The 20794-nt window shown below is 42.8% G+C and overlaps 1 protein-coding gene across 7 annotated transcripts in view; it reads right to left on the reverse strand.

Annotated features, from left to right (window-relative positions):
- The window catches only part of LOC5569782 (MOB kinase activator-like 2), a 521979-nt gene that overhangs the window by 65353 nt on the left and 435832 nt on the right, over positions 1 to 20794 (reverse strand). The gene's annotated exons all lie outside the window — the stretch shown is intronic.

Here is a 20794-nt window from a genome sequence, read left to right on the forward strand (position 1 = left end):
TCCCTCTGGGAGGATCAACAGAATCCCTCTGGGAGATTCAACCTAATCCCTCTGGGGGGTTCAACAGAATCCCTTTGGGGAATTCAACAGAATCCCTCTGGGGGATTCAACAGAATCCCTCTGGGGGATTTAACCGATCTCTCTGGGGGATTCAACAGAATCCCTCTGGGGGATTCAACAGAACCCTCTGGGGAATTCAACAGAATCCCTCTGGGAGATTCAACCGAATCCCTCTGGGAGATTCAACCGAATCCCTCTGGGGGATTCAACCGAAAACATCTGGGGGATTCAACAGAACCTTCTGGGGGATTCAACAGAATCCCTCTGGGAGATTCAACCTAATCCCTTTGGGAGGTTCAAAAGAATCCCTCTGGGGGATTCAACAGTATCCCTTGTGGCGGTACCACAAATAATTGAATTTAAAATGAATATTAGTTTAAGTTGTACAGATAAATACCATATGTTGAATTTAATCATTGAAATACCCCTTGTAAATATCACTCACCTTTGAGTGAAATACTGAATTCGAGTTCATTTGTTCATTTGCTCCACTCCGCATACCATTTGTAGAATGAGTTACCTGTTCGATTCTGGCTCTGAGCGTAAATCGACAGCCAAGCGATCCTGTTGCAGAAGACCGTGATCTCGGTTCGAGGCTCGGGCATCGACCTGGGTTCAAGTTTCGTTGACCCCTTAAGTCTTTTATAAAACTTCGGGTGGGCAGCGAGTTGGATGATCGTGCCCACTTAGGGAAATTGAATGCTTTCTCCCGACGGGTAGAGAAAGTAGTATGCGTGAAGGCGATTTTTGACCTTCGCGAAATTCTACTTCGTAGATTTCGCGTAATTTCCGGCGACGAAGATTTGCAAATCTCGCGCCTATTCTGAGGATCCTTGAACTTGACTCTTTCACTTCGTTCTGGTCTGCGGAAGAGGCGAGAGCGGTCCAAGTTTAGTTTAACCGCGCCGTGGTGTGATAGTTCAGGTGAACTAAAAGTGAACGTGAAAAGCCTTTGAATTTTACTAATTTAGATTTCTTCCATATCCCTCAAGTAGCTTAGAAAGGCAAAGTCAAGTGCGTTAGTAGCGATTTGTGCGAGTTGGCGGTTTTAGTGCGAGTAGTTGATGCGACAGGTAATTTTGGTGCTTAATAGTGTGCTTAGGGGGCAATTGCTAAAACTCACTCGTCGTGTGACCGTATTCTTAATACAGATTTGTGGCAAGTTGCAAGGTCCGTCACACCACACCCCCAAGTTAGCGACCGTTTTCGACCCCGCTTTCCAGCTTCGGAGTTTTCCCGGCGGTACACGTGGGCCGGAGAGGGCAAGCGTACCATCAACCCGCGCCCTTGGCAGGGCAGCAACAGCGAGCGAGTCAGTTTAGGACCGATATACAGCAACCCGTGTGAACTCCAAGTAAAGTTCCGTCGAGCGTCCCGAACCGGTTTCGAACCGGTAACCCCCGCGTGAGAGTCACGCACGCTACCATTTGAGCCATCGTTGGTGACGACCACCGATGTGACGGCTGTACCCCGTCGAGCAAGTCCACGAATCCCGTGTGAGCCGCCGTTGAGAACGGCAACCTGATGAGCGAGTAGAAGAAGCGAAGTCCGGAGGAGATCCGCGTGTCGGCCACGTGAGGTGCCGCAGCAACAGAAGCAACCGCCGATGCCTCCACGCAAGTAACCGTTCAAACCGTGAGTACTCATTTTTCTATCCCATGCGCATGGTGAATTTCGCCCCTAGCCCGAGTTAAACCGCTAGCGTGGCCTCACCGTTCATTTCGGCCCTACCGTTCGTTCCGTATATGCGTCGGTAGTCGGCAACATAAAAGTTAACCCCCGAATGAACACCATCCGTCGCACCGCACACAGATGAATTTACCGCACACGAGAGAAAGAGAGTAGCTAGAGTAAAGAGGGAATGCAGTAGTAGAATAGGCCTAGAGTTTAAGATTGTACATATGAAGAGAAACTGAATTGTCGATAAAGTAGAAGTAAGAAATGAATTTAATATAGCATGAAACGACAGGGAGGAAGTTTGAATTTGAAGAGGCGGTGTTTTAATAAATGAGTACACTATAGTCCAAAAGTGTTTGAATAGCTTTTTCTTGGGAGAAGTCTAGAAAGGTAAATGTAGAGGGATTTTCACGTTTCGGGTAGTTTTGTGTTTGGTCATTTTTTTTGGATATTTTACTGGAGAGGTTGACTCCGAATTCAACCAAGGGACAGCTCTTTAATCGAACGAAGATTCGTTCGAGGTGTTTGAGTCTTGTTTTCCCGTGATGATAACCATCGCGAGCACTACTTCGTCGTCGGCGAAAATCACCTTTACGCACTCTAATTTCTTTATTTGCACGACTTCGGTCGTGAAGCATTTCGTTTCCCTGATCAGCCAGCTTGTTTCCCGCCCATTTATTTGGGAAAAACCAGAACCCTCCCCTGAAGGGTCTCAGTTCGGTCGGGCAACCTTTCAATCTCGGTAAGTGGTCTCCCTCGGGAGTGGCGCGTAAGCCATTTTTACTTGTTTCCGGGAAACTCGCAAGGCTGTCGGGTTACATTTGGCGCCCAACAGAATTGGCAAAACACAACTCATTTTGGTAGCGGTTTTTTTTTTGTCTGAGCAAAATTTCTATGATATTTCTTTTTTTTCTGTACAATATTTAGGTTTAATTAGCTATAAATTCCCATTGAATTCGAACTAATTTTAAGTTTTTTGGAATCGTAAACTGCTAAAGCAGCATTCCTCTATTTTGTTTAACTTTGATTTTAAATTTCCACTCACAGTCAAAATAAAAAGTTCTAAAATGGACAAATTTCCGTACGCCGAACATTTGATTTTAGAAGAAGTCGACTATGAGCTTCTCATAAGAGGCGTCTTAGATGATAAAGTTGCAGCTCTTGATCTGGCAGCTAAACAAAGGTATCTGCGGACTTTGTTTAAAGCAGATGTAAAAAATTTGAAAAATTATTCCTCTCCGTATAGCGTTTCGGACGAATATGACCATATCGATGGTAGAATAACGGATCTGGAACACGCGTTTCAGCGCTATGGTGTGGAACAACGGTACATTTCTCGGTTGTTGCATTACTATCACCGTGCAAAAAGGTGTTTGGCTGATCAAGAGGATGAAACGCAACTTAAGCGAAAGCTTGTTCGTCGCATCGAAGAATGTATGCAAGAGTACAAAGTAGGGCCCCCAGCGTTTCAGTACGTAGAGCAAATCAGCGACATGCTTAACGAGGCAGCTAAAAGTAGTTCCGGTCATACCGAACAGCGACTACAGAACAGCAGCACCCCTAAGGCAACCGGTGCCATACCGAAGGCACCGGGGATGACTCTAGACGACCCGATTCCGAACAGCGCAGCAAAGTCGAGTGGGCAAGAGGATGAGATGCACGAACGTATGAACCACTTGGAGAGGATGCTCGAAAGTGTGACGAAAATGTTGACGGAGCGAGAGCCACCGATGACGCGGACGAATGCGACATTGCCGCCGAGAGAGGCAACAACGCGACCACCGAAAGTGGTAAGCGCCACAGCGACACCACAACAAACGATTCCAACCAGCCCAGCAGAAGACGAGCTTTTTGATTTGCTGAAAAACGTCAGTAGATTATTGAGCGAACGGCAGGCACAGGTAATGCAACAGAGGAGAGAACCGGAAGCAGAGCGTGTGACGATTCGGCCTAGGCTTTCCGGATTGTTTGCTCCTGTAGAACCGGAGGAAACGGACGAAGAGAGCGTAAGAGGTATGAGGCCTAGCAGCCGGCATTACGAAACGGCTCGAGGTCAGCAGAGGACCAGGAGAAATCTAAGAGCGCGAGACGAGCAGGACGATTCGGAGGTTTCAGACGGAAGTAGCTTTACCTCACGCAGGAATGAAGGCTTTTGGAGGCGAGATCGAGGACGTGATCAGGGTATGAGAGACCACCTGAACCGAGTGGAGAAATGGAAACTCAGATTCAGCGGTGACTCGAGGTCTGTTAGCGTAGAGAACTTCCTCTATAAACTGAACAAAATCGCTGAATTGGAGGGAGTTCCAGAGCGACAGCTGCTGAGGGACATCCATCTTCTTTTAGAAGGGCCCGCATCCGATTGGTTCTTCACCTTTGTGGACGAGTTCGAGGATTGGTCGACATTCGAAAGGCTCATCAAATTCCGATTCGGGAACCCTAATCAGGATCAGGGAATCCGCCAGAGAATTCAGGAGAGGAAACAGCAGCGAGGAGAGTCATTCATCGCATTCGTCACCGAGATCGAGAAGCTTAACCGAATGCTCTCGAAACCGTTGTCAAAGACAAGGAAATTCGAAGTCATCTGGGACAACATGAGGCAGCACTACCGGTCGAAGATATCCATTGTCGACGTGAACGACTTACAGCAGCTGGTCAAGCTGAACCATCGGATCGATGCGGCAGATCCAAGCCTGCAGCAGACTGGTGAACCACGGCGTATGGTTCACAACGTAGAGGTTGAGGATGGATCGGACTACAACAGCGATGAGTCAACAACGATAAACGCAATGCGACCGCGTCCAACCAGAGAGAGCAGGCAACCAACCCAGAGTGTACCGAAGCTACTGCAGAACAACAACCCCGGACATTCGGTGTCCAATACTGTGGCCCAACCTCCACAACGAGCTTGCTGGAATTGCCAGCAGAACGGTCATGGATGGAGGGACTGTCCGAGACCCAAGGTAATATTCTGCTACGGCTGTGGAAATCTTGGGAGGACGATCCGTTGTTGCGAACGGTGTTCAGGAACATCGAACCAGGGAAACTAAGTTCGAGAAGTGGAGAAGGGAATCGAACCGCTTCTCAAATCAAAGAGGTTCCCAATCCGAACGAGACTAATTTTGACCCTATGAAACAAATCCACCACATTCGTGTGAGTGTGACGAAATGTCCTCACATTAGAGTGCAGGTTTACGAGACAGAGATTGAGGCACTTTTAGATTCCGGTGCCGGCATCAGTGTCATCAACTCTTCAAGTTTGGCAGAACAGTACGGCTTGAAAGTTCAACCGGCAGCCGTACGTGTTAGTACAGCGGACGGGACGGAGTACCGATGTTTGGGGTACCTGAACATACCGTTCACGTACAAAGGAATGACTAAGGTTGTTCCTACGATAATCGTTCCCCAAATCTCCAGATCGCTGATTCTCGGAGCTGATTTTTGGGAGAGTTTCGGAATCCAACCGATGATTGACGTAGGGAACGGGCCAGAGAGGATCGAAACCCTCAACGAGGTAGCAGGACCGTACCTCTGCTTTAATATAGAGCCATCCGGTGAACTGCCAAAAGTGGAGGAGAAAGTACCGGATGAAACCCTGGACTTGCCGACTTTTGAGGTGCCAGCAGAGCCGGTACCAGAGAACATCGAGACAGAACATGAATTGACGAAGAGAGAAAGAACGAGGCTGATTGAAACCATCAAAAAGTTCGAGTTCACAGCACCAGGTAAGCTGGGACGAACCGACCAAATCCAGCACGAGATCGTACTCAAGGACGATGCGAGGCCAAGGAATCAGCCGATCTATAAGTGTTCTCCTTTCATACAGAAGGAGATAGACGCGGAAATTGAACGGTTCAAGGAGCTTGGCGTGATTGAAGAATGCTACAGCGAGTGGACTAATCCGCTGGTCCCGGTGAGAAAGTCAAACGGGAAGATTCGGGTTTGCCTTGACTCCCGTAGGATCAATGCGATGACCGTTAAGGACGCGTATCCGATGCAGAACATGCAGTACATCTTTCACAGGCTGGGCCGCGCAAAATATTACTCCATTATAGATTTGAAGGATGCCTATTTCCAAATCCCTTTAAAGGAGGAAAGCCGGAATTACACTGCATTCCGAACGTCGAAAGGGCTGTTCCGGTTCAAGGTGTGTCCGTTTGGCCTGACCAACGCACCCTTCACCATGTGTCGCTTGATGAACAAAGTCATTGGCTTTGATCTTCAGCCCTTCGTCTTTGTTTATTTAGACGACATCGTGATCGCTACGGAAACTCTGGAGGAACATCTTCGACTACTAGAGATAGTGGCAGAACGATTGAGGAGGGCAAAGCTAACCATTTCGCTAGAAAAGTCTAGGTTCTGTAGGAAACAGGTGATGTATTTAGGATACCTGCTGACAGAGCGCGGCGTGTCCATCGATCGGTCCAGGATTCAACCGATTCTGGACTACGCTCGGCCCAAATCAGTCAAGGACATCCGGAGGTTAATGGGCCTAGCTGGATTTTACCAGAAATTTATCCGGAATTACAGCAGAGTGACTGCGCCTATCACGGATCTTTTGAGGAAAGACAAGAAGAAATTCACCTGGTCGGAAGAAGCGGAAGCAGCGTTCAACGAGTTGAAATCTGTCTTGATATCCGCTCCGATTCTGGCAAATCCGGATTTCTCCAAGCCATTTGCCATCGAGTCTGATGCTTCAGAGAATGCAGTAGGAGCTGCGTTAGTCCAGGAGCAGGAAGGACAGACGAGAGTAATCGGATATTTCAGCAAGAAGCTCAGTTGCACCCAGCGGAAGTACTCGGCAGTAGAGAAAGAGTGTCTCGGAGTCCTGCTGGCCATAGACAACTTCAGGCACTACGTGGAAGGCACTCGATTCAAGGTGGTGACGGATGCGAGAAGTCTGCTGTGGCTCTTCAAAATCGGAGCAGAATCGGGGAATTCGAAACTCCTCCGGTGGGCCCTTCGAATCCAATCCTACGACATCGAACTCGAGTACCGCAAAGGGAAGAATAACATTACCGCCGACTGCTTATCCAGATCAATCGAAACGATTATGGTGATCCAGCCGGATCCAGACTACGAGGAGCTAGCAGCGGATATAGTAGCGAATCCGGTGAAATACGGGGAATACCGGGTAATAGATGGAAGAATATGGAAGTACGTGAAGAATACGAACCGTCAAAACGACCCACGCTTTTCGTGGAAGAAATTTCCTTCAGAAAAAGAGAGGGACACGATTATTCGAGAAGTGCACGACAGAGCCCATTTCGGGTTCGAGAAAACCTTATCCGCCATTAAAGAACGGTACGTTTGGCCGAGGATGAACCAACAAATCCGCAAGTTCTGCAAAGAATGTTTGAGTTGCCAAACAAGCAAAGCAGGGAACCAGAATGTGACACCGCCTATGGGGTCACAGAAGCCGGTGGAGTACCCGTGGCAATTCGTCACACTGGACTACATTGGGCCTTTACCAGCATCTGGCAAAAATCGTTGCACCTGTTTGCTAGTTGCTACTGACGTTTTCAGCAAATTTGTGCTCGTGCAACCTTTTCGAGAGGCTAAGGCAGAACCGTTAGCAGAATTTGTGGAAAATATGATTTTCCGGCTGTTTGGTGTTCCGGAGATAATTCTTACGGACAATGGGACACAGTTTGTGTCCAAGGTGTTCAAAAACCTCTTAAAGGCGTATGGCGTCAACCATTGGCTAACTCCCGCTTATCATCCCCAAGTCAACAACACTGAGCGTGTCAACAGGGTGATAACGACGGCAATAAGAGCGACCTTGAGAAAAGATCATAAACATTGGGCAGAAGGAATCCAGGAAATCGCTAGTGCGATCCGGACTGCCGTCCATGATTCCACAAAATACAGCCCCTACTTTGTTGTGTTCGGGAGGAATCAGGTGTCAGACGGACGAGAGTATGCTCAAATACGAGACAACTACAAACCGAGCGAGACGAATGAGACGGAGGAAGCGGAAGAAAGGAAGAAGCTGTTCGAAGAGGTGAAAGCAAACCTCTCAGCCGCCTACAAAAAGCATGAGAAGACCTACAATCTGCGCTCCAACGTAAGCTGTCCTAAATATGTTGCTGGGGAACGGGTATTGAAAAAGACCTTTGACCTCTCGGACAAAGGGAAAGGGTTTTGTAAAAAACTTGCTCCTAAGTTCGAGCCTTGTGTAGTAAGGAAGGTTCTTGGATCCCACACCTATGAGCTGGAGGACAACTCAGGCAAAAGGATTGGTGTTTTCTTTGCGGATCAGTTGAAAAAGCTGAACGCAGCCTCGTCTCATCTAAACTAAAAACAGTAGATCAAGCTATGTGCCTCTTTAAGAGCAACTACCGATTACGATGAGTACGAATCGAAAATAAAACACCAAAAGGGCAAAATTTTACTTCGATCATGTCGAACCACGACGAGGAAATCGGAGAGGTGTCAAAACCAAACCGAAAGTACTTCGAGTGATGTCCAAATTACGACAAATTTTCGAAATTTTTTATCAAAAGCTATGAAAAATCTCATATGAGTGACAACGAGAAACAAATTTCCCCTAAAAAGACCAACTACGGGTAGAAAATTCGTCTTTAGCGACTGACAAGACGAGAAACAGAACGTTTCAATGTAAATATTAATGTAAATAGTAGATTAGATTAGTTTGTTAGTGATTGAAGTCCTACGCTTCGTCCTACATTAAAACTAAGATTAGTACTTAGGCTAGATTAGTAATAGATATTTGAATTCACTCACGATTTTCCTTGAATTTTCCCATTTTTCGTTTTCGAATTTATTCCATAGTTGTAGTTGAATTATTCATAACGTCCATTGAACTTGTTGAGTTATTACCTAAAAGTCGAAATCAAGCATTAGTTTTTAAGAAATTTATGGTAAAATATGTTAATTAGAACTTTTATTTACCTTTTTTATAGTTGGCAGTTTCCAACGTTGCACTCTTTTCCGATTGATTCGCCGTCCAATAGTCCTCCAGTCTCTATTTTCCCGTTCCATCCAGCTATCCCTCATTATTTTCGTCCCGGTTTTATCCTTTTCCGGTTAGTTCAATCCATCCACACGTAGCTAGTCCTCTTTCATCGATCCATAAACATCAAGTCCTTCTCCTGTAGTCAGCCCTCCTTATTCGATCCTTCTTCAGTTTGTTTTGATCCATCCATTTCTCCTTTGCCGATACATCAAACTCCCGTCTATTTTTAGGCACTCCATCGAGTCCTTCTTTATCGATCACTTGTTGTGGTTGATTTTGGTCGATTCATTGCTCTTCCCCCAGCAACGAACACCTCCGTCGAGAGCTGGTGTGGCTTGCCTGCGAACGAAAGAAACACAAAAATTACTCTTTATACTTACATCTTCGATGGAACGACGATGATGTAACTCTCCTTCCATGTTTCATCTGCACAGCTACACACATTTTCTTCAAATTTCGCACCGATTTTCACTACTTTTCACGATAACTTTTCACACCGAGACCGTTTTCCACGTTAATTTTTTCACCGATCCGTCAAACTTTGTTTTGGTTCATCGGCAGTGTTGGCAGAATGCGTGAAATGAATGAATGTTTGGGTGAATGTATGTTTCGCGCGAGGGGTGCATAGATGGTAAATTATGTGTTTTTGTCTTTTTCGGGTTATTTTCATAGTCGGTCGAATTCTGACGGTTAGAAAGTTCCCAGTTTATGTTTTGAGTTTCAATTTTATGATCAACGCTTTCTGGGAAAAGTTCTGGGTAGTTGATCGTAAGTTGAAACAGACCCCTCATTTAAGGTGAGTTTTTGTGAATCCGTTCGTTCTCGGGTAGAGACCTGGGGTTAGGATTGCATTAAAATTCACCAGTTAGATAACGTTTTTCACTGAGGTGATAGTTTTTCGGGAGAAATCACACCGTGTTCTTAGTTGTTAAACTGAGGTTGGTGTTGAATTCTCGTGTTTAGTTTTTTTGTTTGTGATGTAAGATTTTTGAGATTTTCTCGTTGATGTGGATTATTAAATGTTTAATTTATTTTATAAATGTATGATTGAGTTGCCAACAGCCTGATGAGTAGTTTCAGTTTAATTGTTTGATCAAGATATTTGTTTCTTTTTGCTTTGAGAGTTGCTTTTGTATATATTTGTTTTTAATTTCCTTGTAAATATTAAAATTAGAAATTAGTTTAAGGTTTTGATTTGCTTTTGAATTTATTTGGAGATTTCTGCTGGAGACCGGAGTTGTAAAACGTTGATGGTCAGTGGCAGGCATGATAATTCTTTCATGACTTGTAAATAGAGGTTGAGTCAAATTTCTGACGATGAACACATATGACCCCGGAGGTCCTAAGTAACTACAGAAGCAGTATCAAATGACCTTCGAAAATTTGATTGGTTTTTGAACCTTTTTATTCAACTCCAATCAAATTTTCGAAAATTTAGTGAGGAATGATGTGGCGGTACCACAAATAATTGAATTTAAAATGAATATTAGTTTAAGTTGTACAGATAAATACCATATGTTGAATTTAATCATTGAAATACCCCTTGTAAATATCACTCACCTTTGAGTGAAATACTGAATTCGAGTTCATTTGTTCATTTGCTCCACTCCGCATACCATTTGTAGAATGAGTTACCTGTTCGATTCTGGCTCTGAGCGTAAATCGACAGCCAAGCGATCCTGTTGCAGAAGACCGTGATCTCGGTTCGAGGCTCGGGCATCGACCTGGGTTCAAGTTTCGTTGACCCCTTAAGTCTTTTATAAAACTTCGGGTGGGCAGCGAGTTGGATGATCGTGCCCACTTAGGGAAATTGAATGCTTTCTCCCGACGGGTAGAGAAAGTAGTATGCGTGAAGGCGATTTTTGACCTTCGCGAAATTCTACTTCGTAGATTTCGCGTAATTTCCGGCGACGAAGATTTGCAAATCTCGCGCCTATTCTGAGGATCCTTGAACTTGACTCTTTCACTTCGTTCTGGTCTGCGGAAGAGGCGAGAGCGGTCCAAGTTTAGTTTAACCGCGCCGTGGTGTGATAGTTCAGGTGAACTAAAAGTGAACGTGAAAAGCCTTTGAATTTTACTAATTTAGATTTCTTCCATATCCCTCAAGTAGCTTAGAAAGGCAAAGTCAAGTGCGTTAGTAGCGATTTGTGCGAGTTGGCGGTTTTAGTGCGAGTAGTTGATGCGACAGGTAATTTTGGTGCTTAATAGTGTGCTTAGGGGGCAATTGCTAAAACTCACTCGTCGTGTGACCGTATTCTTAATACAGATTTGTGGCAAGTTGCAAGGTCCGTCACACCACACCCCCAAGTTAGCGACCGTTTTCGACCCCGCTTTCCAGCTTCGGAGTTTTCCCGGCGGTACACGTGGGCCGGAGAGGGCAAGCGTACCATCAACCCGCGCCCTTGGCAGGGCAGCAACAGCGAGCGAGTCAGTTTAGGACCGATATACAGCAACCCGTGTGAACTCCAAGTAAAGTTCCGTCGAGCGTCCCGAACCGGTTTCGAACCGGTAACCCCCGCGTGAGAGTCACGCACGCTACCATTTGAGCCATCGTTGGTGACGACCACCGATGTGACGGCTGTACCCCGTCGAGCAAGTCCACGAATCCCGTGTGAGCCGCCGTTGAGAACGGCAACCTGATGAGCGAGTAGAAGAAGCGAAGTCCGGAGGAGATCCGCGTGTCGGCCACGTGAGGTGCCGCAGCAACAGAAGCAACCGCCGATGCCTCCACGCAAGTAACCGTTCAAACCGTGAGTACTCATTTTTCTATCCCATGCGCATGGTGAATTTCGCCCCTAGCCCGAGTTAAACCGCTAGCGTGGCCTCACCGTTCATTTCGGCCCTACCGTTCGTTCCGTATATGCGTCGGTAGTCGGCAACATAAAAGTTAACCCCCGAATGAACACCATCCGTCGCACCGCACACAGATGAATTTACCGCACACGAGAGAAAGAGAGTAGCTAGAGTAAAGAGGGAATGCAGTAGTAGAATAGGCCTAGAGTTTAAGATTGTACATATGAAGAGAAACTGAATTGTCGATAAAGTAGAAGTAAGAAATGAATTTAATATAGCATGAAACGACAGGGAGGAAGTTTGAATTTGAAGAGGCGGTGTTTTAATAAATGAGTACACTATAGTCCAAAAGTGTTTGAATAGCTTTTTCTTGGGAGAAGTCTAGAAAGGTAAATGTAGAGGGATTTTCACGTTTCGGGTAGTTTTGTGTTTGGTCATTTTTTTTGGATATTTTACTGGAGAGGTTGACTCCGAATTCAACCAAGGGACAGCTCTTTAATCGAACGAAGATTCGTTCGAGGTGTTTGAGTCTTGTTTTCCCGTGATGATAACCATCGCGAGCACTACTTCGTCGTCGGCGAAAATCACCTTTACGCACTCTAATTTCTTTATTTGCACGACTTCGGTCGTGAAGCATTTCGTTTCCCTGATCAGCCAGCTTGTTTCCCGCCCATTTATTTGGGAAAAACCAGAACCCTCCCCTGAAGGGTCTCAGTTCGGTCGGGCAACCTTTCAATCTCGGTAAGTGGTCTCCCTCGGGAGTGGCGCGTAAGCCATTTTTACTTGTTTCCGGGAAACTCGCAAGGCTGTCGGGTTACACCCTCTGGGGATTTAACAGAATCTCTCTGGGGGATTCAACAGAAACCCTCTGGGGGATTCAACAGAAACCCTCTGGGGGATTCAACAGAATCCCTCTGGGGGATTCAACAGAATCCCTCTGGGGAATTCAACAGAATCCCTCTGGGGAATTCAACAGAATCCCTCTGGGGGATTCAACAGAATTCCTCCGGGGGATTCAACAGAACCCCTCTGGGGGATTCAACAGAATCCCTCTGGGGGATTCAACAGAATCCTTCTGGGGGATTCAACAGAATCCCTCTGGGGGATTCAACAGAATCCTTCTGGGGGATTCAAGAGAATCCCTCTGGGGGATTCCACAGAATCCCTCTGGGGGATTCCACAGAATCTCTCTGAGGGATTCAACAGAATCACTCTATGTGATTCAACAGAATCACTCTATGTGATTCAACAGAATCCCTCTGGGGGATTCAGCAGAATCCCTATGGGGGATTCAATAGAATCCCTATGGGGGATTCAATAGAATCCCTCTGGGAGATTCAAAATAATCTATCTGGAGAATGCACTAGAATACCTCTGGGGGATCCAACCCATGTTTAGAACACAAAAAGTAATCTCTGGAAGAATTCCTAGAGTAACCCCTAAAAAAGTATTGAAATATCACTGAAAAAATCCTTGGAGAAATCTACTGGGAGAAATTCAGATATGATTGTTGAACGAATACCAGTAGAAGTTCTAAATGAAATCACTTTCAAGAATTTTTAAGAAATTCCCTTTTGATATTCGTGAAGAAAGATTCAGAGAAATACATGACAAAGTATTATTTTTGTATTTTCAACCCAGGGCTAGTTTTATTTCGAAACCAACGCCTTCCTATCACTTCCTATTCAAAGGAATTCATCGCTATAACGTTCAGCTTCAACACGAATACATGGCAGAATTCGAGGAGGAATTACTGCAGAAATCTGTAGACGAACGCGTATTGCAGGAATCTCTGAAAAATTTTTTGTTGTAGTCACTAGAGAAGTTCATGTAAGAAACCATTGAGATGTTTTTTGCAAAAACTCCAAATAATCATTACATACAAATAAAAAAATAGATCTGAACACATATAATAATTGAATAAATTCAAGATGAGTCTAGGAAAATTTATCAGGAATAGTCGTAGCAGAAATCCTTGAACGAAATTTGTTGAGAATCTTTGGAGGTATAACTTGATAATTTTAATATGAAATCACTACAGAATTCTTCAACGAATCCTTCAAGAAGTCATAAAAAATTCCTTGGAGAAATTGTTGCATTATCCCTTGTAGAGTACATCAAGGAGTACTCCATGATAAAGTAGTTGTTGTACAAATTCTTGGGAAGTTCTAAAAATAATAAAAAATATAAGAATCGAGGAATATCGATAGGAATTCCTGAATGAATGATTTTTTGAAGGATTTCTAGAGAAAAACCTGCTGCAACTTGAAACTTATTTCTAGAGAAACTTCTGAAGGATTTTTCTCAAGTGTTTGGAAGAAATCCTGTTGGATTTTTTGTACAACTACCGAACATAGTTTCTGAGCTGTTTCCTGACAAAACCACCGGAGACATTCATGGAAGAATTTCTGGAGTAATTTATTTAGCTATCTCTGATGAAACCCCAGCATCAGTTTGGGAAAATTCTGGGGAATTTCTCGAAGAATAAATTGTGGCATCCTTATGAAAGCTTGAAGAATTTTCCTGAAAAATCGTTCAGTGGGATTCTTAGATTTTTCTGCGAAGTAATTCAAGGGGATATTGAGGTTTCTCTTTAAAACTCCCGAGGAATATTTCATTCTTAGGAAAAAAGTTTCTGGAGAAAAACAAATAATATTCCTGAACAAAATCCTTAACGAATAAAAATTACAATCCTGAAGAAAATATTACAAAGAGAAATTAATGATGAAATCCTTTGAGAAATTTATGGACCCTGTTGGAATCCCAGGAAAAATCTCTGCAAAAATCCTAGAAGAACTGATGCGGATTTTCTGGGAAAATTAGTGGAGGAAGAACTAGGATAATATTGAACAAAATCAACGAGATTCGTTTTGGGAATATAACAGAAACCCTGATGGGGATACAACAGAATCTCTGACGGGAAATAAACAAAATATCACAAGGTTTTTATATAAAATCAACAGAATTCCTCTGGGGGATTCAACAGAATCCCTCTGGGGCAGTCTTGGGAACTGTGACCACAATTCCCCACAGTTCATCGATTCTGCTATTCCACCAAAACACAAAGCAGCAGCAGCATCAATACCATCAGGCGTTGCGCTGCCAACGGTTCACACACTGCTTGACTGTTTTTGTCTCTCCACTATGACCATTTTCGGGCAGCCATTCCAAGCTGAATGATTGAAAAAAGTGTTAAATCATTCAATCGCTAATATTTCGCTTGTGTTTTCAACTAATTGAAATCTATTAGCTCTAACAGAAAGACCACAATCATTCCGTTACGATACATATAAACAAGTTCAATTTCATACTGCCTTTATCGAGCAAAAATGCAAAACCCCGAAAACCGCAAAAATCGTGTCACCACTGTGCTCGAGTCATTTCGCATTCGGAGTTGAAAAACGTTAGGAAGAAGAAGATTACATTTTTTGAAGAGCCGTGACGTTTTTTGTTTTGAACCGTCATGGTTTGCTTTGGATTTTGATGGTCGTGTAGAAAGATGTAAATGTAGAGGCGGTAAATGTTTGCTCCAGTACTTTTCTCATCCCTGCTCTGGGGATTCAAGAGAGTCCCTCTGAGGGATTCAAGAGAATCCCTCTGGGAGATACAAGATAATCCCTCGGGAGGATTCAAGAAAATCCCTCAGGGGGTTTCAAGAAAATCCCTCTGGGGGATTCAAGAGAATCCCTCTGGGGGACTCAAGAGAATCCCTCTGGGGGATTCAAGAGAATTTCTCTGTGGGATTCAAGAGAATTCCTCTGAGGGATTCAAGAGAATTCCTCTGGGGATTCAAGAGAATTCCTCTGGGGGATTCAAGAGAATCCCTCTGGGGGACTCAAGAGAATCCCTCTGGGGGCTCAAGAGAATCCCTCTGGGGGACTCAAGAGAATCCCTCTGGGGGATTCAAGAAAATCCCTCTGGGGGATTCAACAGAATCCCTCTGGGGGATTTAACAGAATCCCTTCGGGGGATTTAACAGAATCCCTCCGGGGAACTCAGCAGAATCCCTCCGTGAAATTGAGCAGAATCCCTTCAACATAAAATCCCTCCGGATGGTTCATCAGAATCCATCTGGGGGATTCAACAGAATTCCTCTGGGAGATTCAACAGAATCCCTCTGGGGGATTCAACCGAATTCCTCTGAGGAATCACTAAAATCCCGAATCTCTGGAGTGATTCAACTTCTTCTGACTTCTGAAGAGATTCAACAGAATCCCTCCGGGAAATTGAACAGAACTCCTTTGTGAGATTCAATAGAATCCCTCTGGGGTATTCAACTAAGTCCCTCTGGGAAATTCAGCAGAATCCCTGCCGGGGAATGTACAATATCGCTGCCTTGTTAAAGGAGTGACTCTTGTAGGCTCTTAAGGTAAATTCTTACAGAAAATGTTTGATAATATTCAGGAAAACTTCTAACAGTCACCCTCATAAGAATCTGTGGAAAAATCTGCTATAGAATTCATATAGATTAATTTGAAGAGTTCACTGCAGGAATTTCTTCTCTACATAATATTAGCAAAAATATTTTTAGAAACGTCGGAACCGATGTCTACAAAATTTCGTGAAACAACAACTAACTCATTCAATGTCGGCTCACAGCTCTAGTTGCGGTGAACAGAACGAGGTAGCAAGCGGTTTTGATAGATTCAGATAGGTACGTCAGCACCGCCGCTACTGATAACGATAAGCTCGTGTGCGAGCGTGTTTGGAACTTGGTGGACTAACCGACACGATATATCATGCAAAACAAAAAAAAGGTATTGATCATGTATTTTCCAGACCCAAAACTGGGAACATTACAACACAATTGCCAATTAGACGCGAACCGTATGGCATTGGCTAATGTTTAGCACGGTACGGGGCGTTTGTTTTGTGTCATCAGAGTCGAATAACGCCAATCAATTCGATGGTTGCTAATTTAAGGCTATCGATAGCCGCCGAAGCGTGACTCATCAAAAGCTCGCGACATCAACGCTGCGCTGATGATGATGTGGTGAATGCGATGATATCAAAGCAATCAAAGTTGTGAAATTAACGACGACAGTGAAAAGGAAATTGGTCAACAGCTGGGAAATGCGAGAGGGTTGATTAGGTAATCTTAATACTGATATGCGTTTCCTAGAACTGCAAACAATCGAACCTACGGGAATATTGAGTGCGAACCTGTTGTGAAGATTATTTGATCAATCGGTGAACGAATGAGTTGGATTAGGACCATTTCTGAGTATCGCCGATAGAGATCAACGTTCCCCTTCAAACTTTTATAACAAATTTACAATATGTGGAATTTTTGTGAATTTCAGAATGGAAATCTCATTGAAAAGGTTTTTCTATCTCTGGAGAAATATTCTATAGAAATCCTAAGATTGATTGGATATGGATTTTCATTTATCGAATCACTGGATCTATTAAAACCCGGAGATAGATTCCGTCTATCGAATTCTGGATGATATCCAGGAGACGGATTCAACAACTGAATCCTGGCGTGGATTTTATCCCTGAAATTCTAGAGAAGGATTTCATTTAATTAGTTCCAAAGATATAATGTCTATCAAATACATTTATCGAGACCCGGAGATGGATTTCTTGTAATCCACTTATCATATCTTGGAGATGGATACCATTCATCATAACCCAGATATTAATTCCATCTATTGAATTTCGCAGATGGATTCCATCTATTGAAGCTCGGAGATAGATACCTTCTATCGAATCCTAGATCGTATCCTGTAGATGGACAACAAACAACTGAATCCCGGAGACTGATACCATCCATTAAGAGTTTCATAACGTTCGTAATATGATAATCGTATCTCGAATTCGGGATATGAATTCGAGATACGATTATCATATTACAAAGGTTATGAAGAAATGGATGCTGTCGGAATCCCTCTGAGGGATTCAACGAATTCCTTCTGGGGGATTCAACGGAATCCCTCTGGAGGATTCAACGGAATCCCTCTGGGGGATTCAACAGAATCCCTCTGGGGGATTCAACAGAATCCCTCTGGAGGATTCAACGGAATCCCTCAGGGGGATTCAACGGAATTCCTCTGGGGGATTCAACGGAATCCCTCTGGGGGATTCAACGGAATCCCTCTGGGAGATTGAACCAGTGGCGCAACCAAGGGGGGGGGGGGGGTTTTGGGGGTCAAAACCCCCCCCAGAGCCGAAAAAATATAAGGCTTGCCAAGTATATTTTTAAAAACCGTACAACTACTGAGCCGTATCTTAGTTTGATTCGTATTAACTCTGGAAATGTCAATGGTTTTCACAGTTATATTCTTCTAAGCTTTGTAGTTTTTTATGATTTATTCTTCAGATGATTTGAAAATAACAAAATTATATGCAAATTATCAAGACAGTAAGCTGAAAAATAACAAAATTCTCTAACCCTTTTAAAACAGAAACTGAAGGCGTTGTGTCTATAGTTTGTCAAACCTTCAGATAAATTGAATCTTTTTAATCGGTGCAGCATCCGAAATATCAAAATTTTCTTAGTTTCTCAGCATTTTGCCAAATTTGACGACCTTAAGATTAACGAATTCCTTGATTTTGAAAGATTACGGAGAAGAAAAATCTGCTATTGGAATATTTAGCTGCCGGTGGAAAACAAAGTTTATTTGTCGTTTTATCTTTAATTTTAAGGTGTTATCAAAAATTGGGACATAAAATCATCACAATGAAAGCAATGGAATCCCTCTGGGGAATTCAAAGGAATCCCTCTGAGGGATTCAACAAAATCCCTCTGGGAGATTTAACGGAATCCTTCTGGGGGATTCAACGAAGTCTCTCTGGGGGGATTCAACGGAATCTCTCTGGGGGGATTCAACGGAATCCATCAGGGGTATTCAACAGAATCCATTTGCGTGATTCAACGGAATACCTCTGAAGGAATCAAAAGAATCCCTCTTGGGGATTCAACGAACTCCTTCTAGGGGATTCAATTAATCCCTCTGGGGATTCAAAGGAATCCCACAGGGGGAATCAACAGAAGCCCTCTGAGGGATTCAACCAAATCGCTCTGGGGGATTCAACTGAATTCATCTGCGGAATTAAACGTAATCCCTCTGGGAGCATGAATGAAATTCCTCTGCGGGATTCATCGGAACCCCTCAAGGGGATTCAATGGAATCCCTCTGGGGGATTCAACAGAATATATCTAGGGGATTCAACGGAATACCTTAGGAGACTTCATGTGAATTTTTGGCGTTTCTACTAAGAGTGTAAAAAATCTTATTATTGGACAGAACTCATACGATTTTGACTACATAAACTAAGTTTTTAATAAAGCTTTGTGACAAGAACTACTTCATTTCATCAGTTTTATTTTTTTGTTCGGACAAAAGAATAATTTGTGAAAATTTTATGAATATTCTGTATGAACCTGTATATGTGCACAGTGAATGGAGGCCGCACGGTGCACTATGGGCGATCAGGTGGCCAATAATCGAAAAAATGACTTGTTCTGATAGGTTTTTCTTGTACATCATTCCATATTAAACACTTCTATTGAGATATTCCTGGAATATAAGGGCTAGATATTTTATAGTTTAATTGATACAGTATGTCATAGTTAGAGTTCTTGAGAAAAATCAAAAATTCAGTGTAAACACAAGGTACGCATGGAATACAATTTACTGCATAATCGTAATATTTTATACACTGTCCGAAAGCTTATTCAAAAAGCTATCTTAGAAAAATATAATGAAATAAAAATTCGTATTTTAGGTCGGAAAAATGCGGGGAGTGCATTGAAAAAAATATATTTGTTTTTCTGTCGAAACTTTACACATCCCATACTTTTTTGTCCCAAGTTATCTCAGGCTAAAATTTATTTCCAAGGGTACTTTGAGATGTAAACTAAAGGATCGTGAACAATTTAGCTGCACAAATTTGCACTTTTTTGATTTGAGGCTTTTTGAATTTTTCTAATATTTTTAACCATTTTCTATTCTATTAAAAACAGCTAAATTCAGAGGGCTATTAAATATCGCTAAATTATTCATATCATCATTTCTATGTAAGTTCTAATATTTATAATGATTTACACAACGTTAATCGCATAAAAGGCTTATATGCTTCATTAGTAACAAAACTTATTATCTCACTATAGGCCCTATTTAAAAGTTAGTATCGAAAACTTGTTTTTGAAAATAAATCATCTAATTTGTATAACAAAACTCATAAATACGACATGAGATGGAAAAAAAATTTTTGGCCGCCAGTCTGTATGGAAACCGCCCAAAGTGCGGTGACTGGTGACTTAACGGTATAAGTCATGGAACAATTCGAATTAAGTTCTTGAAGGAAAACCTTGAAGTGTTTAACAAATGATTTTTGTAGATTTTCAATAATTCTCAAGGATTCAGCAGAGAATTACCATCGAGTATGCGGTAGAATCGACGTCGAGTTTTCGGTAGAATATCCTTCGAGGGTGTGTTAAAACGCTTTTAAGAATGCATAAGAATTCTTTTTGAGGATTCAACAGGAATCTACTAGAGGATTCAGCAATATCACACTCGAAGTTTCAACTAAGAACACAAACATATCAAATCTCGTACAAGAATTCGATAGATTTCCGCAAAAATCCCGAAAAAATATTCTGTCAAATCCCAAACAGGGACTGAACTGCTTCCCGGACTTCTATATTGTATCGAATCTCGAAAGAAAACACTGTCGAATCTTAAAGAGGACTCTTTCAAATCCTAAAAAAAAAGATTCTGTCAAACGGGAATGGAAACCATCCAAATCAGAAATTTCGAAAAAAAAAATCACCATTGGAATTGAAAAAAACCCATCCCAAAGATTCATAGGAAATTCTTCTTAATGAATATTCTCTCATTTTTTTTTTCAAGGGTTTGGCAGAAAGAATTTCTTCGAAGATTTGAAAGAAAGATTTTCTTCCAAACAATCAAACAACTCCTGCATAGTCATCCAAACTCTTTCTGAAAATTCATCTCTGGAAGATACAGAAGAATTCCTCTCGTGATTATAGCAGAATCTCTCTCTTTGGTATACAGAACTTCGTTAGAGTATTCAGTAGAATTAGAATTTCGTTAGATGGTTCAGTGGAACATTGTGTTATGAATAGAACAGATTCCATTTTGCACATTAAAGCATTATGTTGAATCCCAGGTTCAATGTAATTTCATTGGAATCTCTCTGAAAGCCTATGAAGAATCCTTCTCTAGAAAGCAGCAGAATCTCTCTCGAGTATGACGAAGATTACCTCTCAAAGATTCATCATTCGAAGCTACAACATTATTCCTTTCGAATCAGACTCTC

Source organism: Aedes aegypti, chromosome 3, assembly GCF_002204515.2.
Source record: "Aedes aegypti strain LVP_AGWG chromosome 3, AaegL5.0 Primary Assembly, whole genome shotgun sequence".
In the NCBI taxonomy this organism is placed as follows: domain Eukaryota; kingdom Metazoa; phylum Arthropoda; class Insecta; order Diptera; family Culicidae; genus Aedes; species Aedes aegypti.